Consider the following 9,759-nt stretch of genomic DNA (forward strand, 5'->3'; position numbering starts at 1 on the left):
AGGGGCGTGGAGGTAAAACATGCATTTATGATCTTCTCTAGGAGGTAGTCTGATTCAGGCTCCAGCGGATTTACCGCAGGGAAAGAACCATAGAAATTTATTAGTTAAGTGTGCGCCATGGCAGGTCTGGTCGTGTGCCTCGGATCAGATAAGTACAACATGACGTAAGGTATCATGGATGCGTTTCGTGCGATTGTAGCATTTTGTATTCCCATGGTTGCCATGCTGACGTAAATGCCGGTGATGTTACGTGAAGAAGAGTGTACTCCGAAGAGTACACTTCTCCGTTGTTATTAATCGACAAACAATCATAGGCTGTCTGGCCTGTTGTAATTCAGAATTACTCTTGGAACTGTTAGTTCTTTTGTATATTATGTAGAACTCCTTGAACGCGTATATGATAAGACAACGTAGAAATATACGGACATTTACCCATGTCCGGAATGATATCGAGTGACCCGAGATCGGACGGTCACTGTCATTGGCGTTCATTAATTCTTATTAAACTTTAAAGTCCATCCATCCATCAAACAAATTCTGTTGCCGTCTTCCTTCACTACAAACAAAACAAAGCTCTTATACAAAAATAACTCTTCCTTCCACCGAATGAGCGTATTATAGATCGGTCAGGCGTGTTATAAGTTTGGTTACTCGACAACTCTGAGGCGTCCAGCGATGTGAGCTTTGTAAAAAGCCTATCTGTTTACAGCATTTTGTTTCTTATGCATGTTTCGCTATACTTTTTATTATGTTGGCATTGATATTATGGAATGTGGTGGAAAAAATCATTATGGATAGGTTAAACAGCACTGGCCTCTCGGCACAAAAATGTCTCAGACCCTTCGCGATGTATGCAGTGTCTGCAGATACACCGTCTTCAGACCACTTCTGCTGTCAAAATATTTTGGACTCTCCTTCTCGGTGGAGCTGGGCTTCCATTGTCTCCAACCGTTGGTCCGTGCTATACTGTACAGCAGCATTTCTCAACCTATGGTACGCGTACAACTGGTGGTACTCGAACTAAGTAAGAAAATCAAAAGATAATATTAACATACATAAGTTTTCCCTGAATGCATTTAGTTCGTGGTACATTTAATGTGTTACAATAGAATTAGTGGTAAACCAGCGAAAAAGGTTGAGAACCCCTGCTGTACATAATTGTTTTTGTGGCGTCCTGTTCTGGCATTGTACGGTCCAAGTGTGATACATGGGACATTTCTCCTCCCATTTACAATGCCAGTGGAATACTCGTTGTGTTCAGTTAAATTATTCGCTTGTATTGCCATAAGTACCTTATCTTTTTCAAGAGTCACAAGATATCTGTACCTAGTCAGCTGTCTTGTTTGAATGATTCCCTCAGGTGTTGGTAATCCTGCAGTATGCTAGAGCAGTGGTATTGAACCTGGGGTACGCGAAGACATCTTATGGGTACGTGAAATTTAAAAAATATATATATTATTTAATGATAAACATTGAATAATCAGTAATGTAATTTATTTAATTTATTTTAGATGTAGATTATATACTATGTATAACTTGAATTATACACCAACAACTTTGGGGGTACAAAGTTGAAGAGAAATTATATCTGGGGGTACGCGAACAAAAAAGGTTGGAAACCACTGTGCTAGAGAATACCATTGATTAAGATATCGAGTTATATGCATTCGTCATCATCGTTGGTGACGCTGTGAGACAGACATTTTTATTAAACGGTTGATCGTACTTCCATTTAGTGGAATTAAAATACCAAATTATGTTCGACTTTATTTATCGATTGATCCGTACGTTGTTTAACAGTATTTTGTCGATTCAGTAACTCATATTGCACCGATATAAAGTTTAGGTAATCCTGAAGAGTTAGGAGGAATTTAGAAGGATCAGATCGTGTTGTGTTTCATTGTACTGTGTCTCCATCTGATGTTCATTGCATAAACCGTCGAACATTCACAATTTGGAGGACTGTTTTCCTATCCGAGGTTTGAACCGGGTATCTCGATATAACTCGAGCTGTTTACCGCTGAATTATTGCCTCCAACAAACCCACTGACGGGCAGTGGACAAAGAGGTCACTGTCGCTGTTCTTGCCCTGCTAGTGCCCATGACTTCGACTTGACTTTAATTTGTGTCTGTATAACCCGCCAACAAAGCACCATGAAGTTAATGATGCTACCATGTGTAAGGAAGAGTGGGTAAACAGAGTGGTTTAATTCATTACTTAGCGGTGCTGACTAAACCGCAATGAATTTTCATAACAATAGGAACTTCATATAAATGTGATATTTACAAACATAAATTAAAGTGAATGCGATCAACTACAGGGTTATTCATAATTCCCTGATACATTACAAACAATATCCAGACTTGAATGGTGCAAAGGATGGTAACATGCGACATGCCGATAGAAAGAAAAACTCGCCAAGTTTATTTTACATACCTCATAAATGCCCTATGACCGTGCGTTGCTTCGTTGGCCACCCCGATCACCTGATATGACGCCATGTTATTTTTTCTTGTCGGGGTACGTTAAGGACCAGGTTTTGTACGGCCTCTGCCATGGGATATCACAAATCGATCGTGACATACTGCAGCGGGTATGGGCGAAATGGATGATCGGCTTGACGTCTGCCGCGTCACAAAGGGCGGACTCTCAAAGCATTTATGAGGTATGTACAATAAACTTGGTGAGTTTCTCTTTCTATCGGCATGTACTATGTCACCATCTATTGCACCATTAAAGTTTAGCGATTTTTTGTAATGTGTCAGGGAATTATGAATAACCCTATGCACTCACAAGGATAATGTACAGTTAGGTAGGTTATAAGTTTAAAAATTTTAACGTCTATTTTGAAATGGAGACACACATATAACAACTAATAATTATACAATTCAGTGGTCAGTGTTTTCTGAGTCGTGTTGAGAGATCTTCACTTGATTATCAATTCGAAGACAGACTGTTCTTCCAAGGGTTTGTCGTGGTTTTTCTCCGGTCAGATGCTGGGATAGTAATTTAAATAATACATCGGCGCTTCCATATCCTTAAAAATTCATGACTTCCTCATGTTTGTTGCTGTCCATTTATTAAATAACAATTAAATTAACATTTCACGTCGAAAAATGAGAATCATGAAACGGGCAACACAGAAGTTGAACTAATATAGGCTCAGCTGCACAGACATTTTTCTACGACTAGGCCTATTGGTTAAGAAACACGGTGTTTCGGAAGCTGCAGCTATTTTCGCCAACAATTGAAAGTGTTAAACATAATAACATATATCTTTATCTGATGACGGAAGGTGAACTTGCTTCCGAAACGTCGTCCTTTTAACGAAAAGCCAAAGTTATTCTTTGACTATTCATTCCAAGAATATGTATTAATTCAATCAAACGACCTTCATCATAAGGCTTTAGACTAAATAATTGATTCTCTGATGTCTGTGACAAGGACTGATTCAGTACATCACTACTATACATCACATTGTACATTGCCTGAAGTGGTATGTTTTACACGACGTATCAGGATCGATTCTGTTTTCGTAATTAGGTAATAAGTCATAATTTTTTATGTTTTTATACTTTATTTTTAATAATAGTTATTCCAGCGATTGACATACTATTGTCGTATTATATGGGTCCCGGGTTCGACTCTAACCTTCACCACTAATATTAAAATAAATAATAACCTGTCACTGTTACGACACTCACCTCAAAGCGGGAGTACAGCGAACTCCCGACAAGTCACGCACATTAAACATACTTCAGACAACGAGCAATGTCCAATAATTGGTACTATATAAAGGTGTTTCTTGCCTTTTGCCCGTTTTATTTCCCGATATTGTTTGTCATATGTGCCGTCACAGTGGCCGCGCGGTCTGAGGCGTGGGCCTTGTGCCGCTTGGTCACTGGAACCGTGGGTTCGAATCCCACTCAAGGCATTGATGTTTGTCAGCGTTATTCTGTGTTGTGCTGTCTTGTGTGCAGGTAGACACCTTGCGACGGGCCGATCCTTCGTCCAAGGATTCCTACCAACTGTCTGATAGATCAAAGCCAACGAAAGTTGGGACCTGCACATGCTCAAGGCACTGAAGAACGGGTCGTCTAAGTATCCTAAGTAAGTAAAGTTTGTTATATTGACGTGTTTCTTAATGACGCGAGGCACCGTAATTAATTTGCCAGACGAAACTTCACAATGGCTGTAGATACGTACGCCGTCTTCAGAATAATTGTGCTGCTCTCTTAGTGTCTTGGCCCTGTTATCACTGATGAGATATCTCCAAACTTCGGCCCTTGGCGTTCTGTACAGCAAGCATGCAAACTCGCGGCCCACAACGAATATTTTTGCGGCCCAGCCAATATAACGGTATGTAAGAAACGTTTTAATAAAAATTTCTTAACTTAATTTTTACAATATCCTGTTATACATAATTATTAATAACGAACTATAACGTTCGCCAATGACTGATTACTATAATTGTGTTGCATCCATTTCCCATATGCCTTACGAACATGTGTGACCAAGTTAAAGCATTCAAATGTAAGCTAGTTCTTTGGGAAAAGCAGTTTAAAAATGAAGATTTAACGCACTTTCCGACATGCAACATGAACAAATCAAGTTTAGGTAAAACTGCATCGTATCAAAAATACGCAGAAAACATTTTAAGCCTTAGAACTGAATTTGAAACAAGGTTTGCAGATTTTAAATTTTTGGAAGACAAGTTTTCTTTGTTTTCTTCGATTTTTTCAATAAATATAGAATCAGTACTTAATCAACTGCAAATGGAGGTAATTGAGATCCAGTGCGATTCTGATTTGAAGGCAAAATTCAGTGAAGTTGGCGTGCCTAGATTTTACAAATATTTACCTGCCAGGTTTGAAAATACTCGAAAATTTGCATATGAAATTATTTCCATGTTTGGAAGTACTTATCGGTGTGAGCAGTTATTTACAATTATGAAAGGAAATAAGTCTCCTGTCAGATCCAGAATTATTGACATTCACCTTGGGTCAGTTTTGAAAGTAATCGCTGCGAACAAGATTTCCCCCGAAGTAGGAACGATAGTAGCAGAGAAGAGATGTCAAGTGTCAGGAAGAAAACATTAATTTTATCGTTGTTCTTGTTCTTTTTTTATACTATACTTTTCGAAATAAACCTAAGTTTCTATGAAAATTGTAGTTTTTTTTTCTCCCCCACACACAAACTTAAACCTTGTTTATTTGGCCCGTGTTAGCCTTTGAGTTTGACATGCTTGCTGTTCAGCATTGTATTCCCTATGGCTTTCTGTGTTTTAACTGTTTTAGCACTGCCTGGCAGAGATCTAGCATATTAAACTCGCCATACGTGACGTCAATGTTAGTGTCATATAGTCCACTGCGTCCTTCTCATGTTTTTTAAAACGACAACAGATATCGTCTACACTAAACGTTCAAGTGTGTACAACAATCATCATTTGTGCTTTGCCTTTTAAATTTTACCTCCAGATGGATTTGTATTTAGTACTGTTGGTCACAAACAGCATATTAAATTTTGCATGCTTTGTTACCGAGTTCCAAATCATCAGTTTCTTGATGCCCTTGAAACAACTGATCAGTGGCTTAAATATATCTATTCGTGGAGCTATGGGAATAAAAGGCAACAGCAATACCTGTTCATGTTCAAAAACTTCACAAAGCGGTATAATCTCATTGTTGGTCACCTCCGAAAACAGGAATTGAAAAATAATACAACAGCCTTAAATGAAGGTTTACTGAATATTAAAATTGTTTCCCTGAGAAATGTTAGGAATTTTTTTGTGAATTTGGGGAGCTGCTCAACTCTGTGTATTCCTTCACGCTGCTGTGCACTACTGCCAAGCCAAGTCTGTCTCGCCCATGTTTTGCTGAATGCATATACAGGATGAGTCAAAAGTATGTTTACAAACTTCTTGTGCGTGTTCCAGAATAAAAATAAGAAAAAATGTTCTTATGAACATGGGGTCGCAAATGTTTCATTTTCGAAATAATAGACAAAAAAGTGAATCCAGCTTCCAGCAAAGATTTTCAATTAACGTTTGGGCAGGAATTGTTGGCGACATGTTTATTGGTCCACACATGTTTCCATCGCGTCTAAGAGGAACTTCATATCGGCGATTCTTAAGAAGACACTTGCCACGTCTCATTGAAGATGTACCACTGAAAACAAGAAGACAAATGTGGTTTATGCACGACGGAGCCCCAGCACACTTCTCCCGTCGCGTCGGAGATTATCTCAATGAACAGTACCCTCAGCGATGGATTGGGCGTGGTGGCCCAGTAGCATGGCCACCGAGGTCACCGGACCTGACTCAATTGGACTTTTATCTGTGGGGTCACTTGAAAACCGTCAGTTATGTAACACCCATAAACAATGGTGACGACCTATGGGAACGTGTGCAGAATGCATGTCAGATGATTCGAGGAAACCCTGGTGTGTACGAACGAATACGTGAGTCTTGTGTACGTCGTCCCCAGGCATGTGTAGAGAAAGGAGGACCAAGCTTTAAGCATCTGTTATAAACAAACATCCCTGTCCTTATACTTGGCAATAAAGGCATACATTAAAATTATTTTGGGCTATTATTTTGAAAAAGGTGCATTTGCGACCACATGTTCATAGAAACACATTTTCTAATTTTTGATCCAGGAACACGCACACGTTTAAACATATTTTTGACTCAGACCAGATCAGATAACCATGTGCTGTTGCTTCGCTCGTATTATTTGTGGTGTCTTCTATGCCTCCAAGCAGTGGCGCCTCGTGAGTCTGAGCAGTGGTAGTGCTGAGCAAGGGGGGGAAATCAGAATAGTTTTTCAACACATAACAATATAAATAAATGAAAAGAAAAATTTACACCAGGAGGAAACCCATACGTGCTCGAAGATGATTTAACTAATCGTAAGTCCGGAAGAGGGCGGTTATGATTTTTTAAATCATTTTTTACTCAAAGACAGTTTATAAAAAATAATTTCCCGTAACTATAATACACTTCCTTTGCTCATTATCATTATCAGAACAAAAAATAGCACACAGTATTATTGAACACTCATTAACAATAACCACGAAACACTTTGTGATACAGAAACCAGTCTAAATTACGTGGTACCGGACAAGGGTGTCCGATACACGCTGTACCAGTGAACTGCCCCTCACTCCACCTCCCGCCGCGCTCACTGCTTTTGACCGGGTAACCGCGCTGAAATCCTTGCAGCACTCCTCGCCCGTGGACTTAATATCAGTTCAGCCGATCAGTGGATAACGACAACGTAAGGGGCAATATTCAAATAATGATACATAGGATATAAAGTGTTACATATTATATAAACACAAAAAATATTTTTTTTTAATTTTTGAAAAATTGTAAGGGGTGCTGCAGCTCTGCAGCTCTTATGGACGGGCCGCCACTGCCCCCAAGGTTGGTATTGCTCATGTTCTATCAGTTCGGCCACCCAGCTGGTAGGTATGTAGCCGTCAAGGCTTTATGGCTGTTGTGCTATACCAGTTCAGCCATTCAGGAGGTACGTATGCAGGCAAACTATTCACATGGCTCTTAGTTTCACTATTTTCAAAACTAAACTATCCTTGGCCTGCTAGTATTAATTTATCTTGACGACCTAGCTGCCTCATTAGTGCTTCTGTTTCTTTCTTGTTTTAGTTTACGGCGGTTTGTGAGCTGCGTTAGATTGGGAATGATCCAGAAATAATTGTGACCATGTTAACATACGGGTATTTCACAAAAGTGGTAGTCATTTATAATTTATCTCCATCTTTGTTTGAGTGTCAAATTTTATCCTTTATGATAAGGTACGAACAGCTCCCGTTTGAGAAGAGGGTTTTGAAATCAATGACAGTATTATGGGCGATGCATGTATCATAAGTAGAATAGATGACAAATGCATGAATATTTGATTCGGAGAAGCCGAAATAAAGAGGATAGGTAAGCAACTGTTAGCTTATCAAGCTATAACAATTTCGTGGTAATTTTCTTTGGAACTGCTGTATTCATGTCGCTCAACGTAAGGTCCTATGCGGGGAACTTGTGAACACGTTACTAAACCTTCAGGTTCCATGTAAGTGCGTCTAAGCCACTTCAACCTTCGGAAGTACACGGCTCAATTGAGTTAGTCATCGCCCATTAAGAAAACACGAAACAAATGTTTTTTATACAGTGCGTCATCGTCGAGGAAAATCAACGATATTGTCTCTGTTATAAAAGAAAATTGGAATATTGATTTCTGATTTTGACTCTAGTTGATAAGAGAACTGGCAGTGACGAGAGAACGCTTCTAATTATCTGCAAGACACACCAAGGAACTCCGGCCGGTTTATGCATATTCCTGCTGCGATGGAGGGACTTTTGAGAGCATTGAAGCCTCTGTTTTACGTCTCTAGATTACTCGGTCTCGCCCCATACGCTCTCTCAGAAAACGGAAAGCTGACTGTGTCTTTACCCGCTCTGGTTTTCAGTATTTTGATCTCTGTTATAATTATATTACTGCCTTCCTACTCTCTTATGTGCGGAGGATCATTTCGCGACCTACTACGTAATAAATTTGTACTTGAGATTGGTTTCCAGATTTTAACAATGGCTACTATATTTAACAGCGCGCTGTCTGCAAGTTTAACATTGTTTCGTTGCAGAGAATTGATTCATGTTTACAGTGAAGTTTTGTATTTGTGCTCCATGATTGATGATGTGTTTCTTGTATTCCATAAGAGTTTCAAAACCATCATTAGTTTCCTATTACTGGAATGTATTCCCTTCTTTATATTTTACACTCTCTTTTGTGCTACGTTTGAGGACTCAACTAATCCCTTATTTGCTATGCCCCTAAATTTCTACATCTTGTTTGGCCCATTCGTTGTTGTTGTTCAGTTTGCGTCTCTAGTTCTCCTATGTATGCGTTTATTTTCGTATATAGACACACGTCTAGGTGAAATTCTTTCAGAAGTGTCATTTCCAGCGCGCGACATGACACTATCATCGTTTCGCAGTGTGCTACCTTCTGTGAAACCTCATCTGAGAAGAAGATCATCGTTTGAGGTTATGTCGACGTTAAGCAAACTTACACCTCGACGCAACCACGTTTCCGGAATGTCAACATCCAATTCCCAGATATTCTCTGTGCACCGCGGTAAAAAAACACCACATACTAACACAAAATCCACGAGTGTTTTATCGCCTGTATTAATTTCACATCTAAAACTTCAGATTTCGTCACTTGCCGAATTTCACGAATATCTCTGTGACACAGTTCGGAGTATCAATTCGGTCTACTCTGTGCGAATTCTTGTCAGTGTAACCCATGCATTTGTTTGTATCACAGTGTCGCTTTTCTGTTCGTATTTCGTTCCCAAGTGGGAAATGGCTGTAAAGCCCATATATGTTTTAATATTTTTAATGTACTGCGGCCTGACGAACCTGCTGATTCTGTTGTATGCTTGTACGACGTGCACTGAGGAGGTGAGTAAAATATCCTATTCAAATTAAGATTAGATTACAGTAGAGTAGAGTTGAGTTGAGTAGAGTAGAGGGTTTTCTGAACGACTGATTTGTGTCATGTCAAGTCCATCGATTTTTTGTAATGTGTCAGGGAATTATGAATAACACTGTATTATTCCCGTGATCGAAACAAGAACGGTCAGATGGGATGTGCATGTAGCATAAATTAGAGAAATGACAAATGCATAAATTACTTTAATGAGAGATTCTTCAAGGTAAGAGACTAGCTGAGCGACTGTTAACT

The sequence above is a fragment of the Zootermopsis nevadensis genome, unplaced genomic scaffold, assembly GCF_977971745.1.
Source record: "Zootermopsis nevadensis isolate Lab colony 2312 unplaced genomic scaffold, Znev_1.0 Znev_ptg000022l, whole genome shotgun sequence".
In the NCBI taxonomy this organism is placed as follows: domain Eukaryota; kingdom Metazoa; phylum Arthropoda; class Insecta; order Blattodea; family Termopsidae; genus Zootermopsis; species Zootermopsis nevadensis.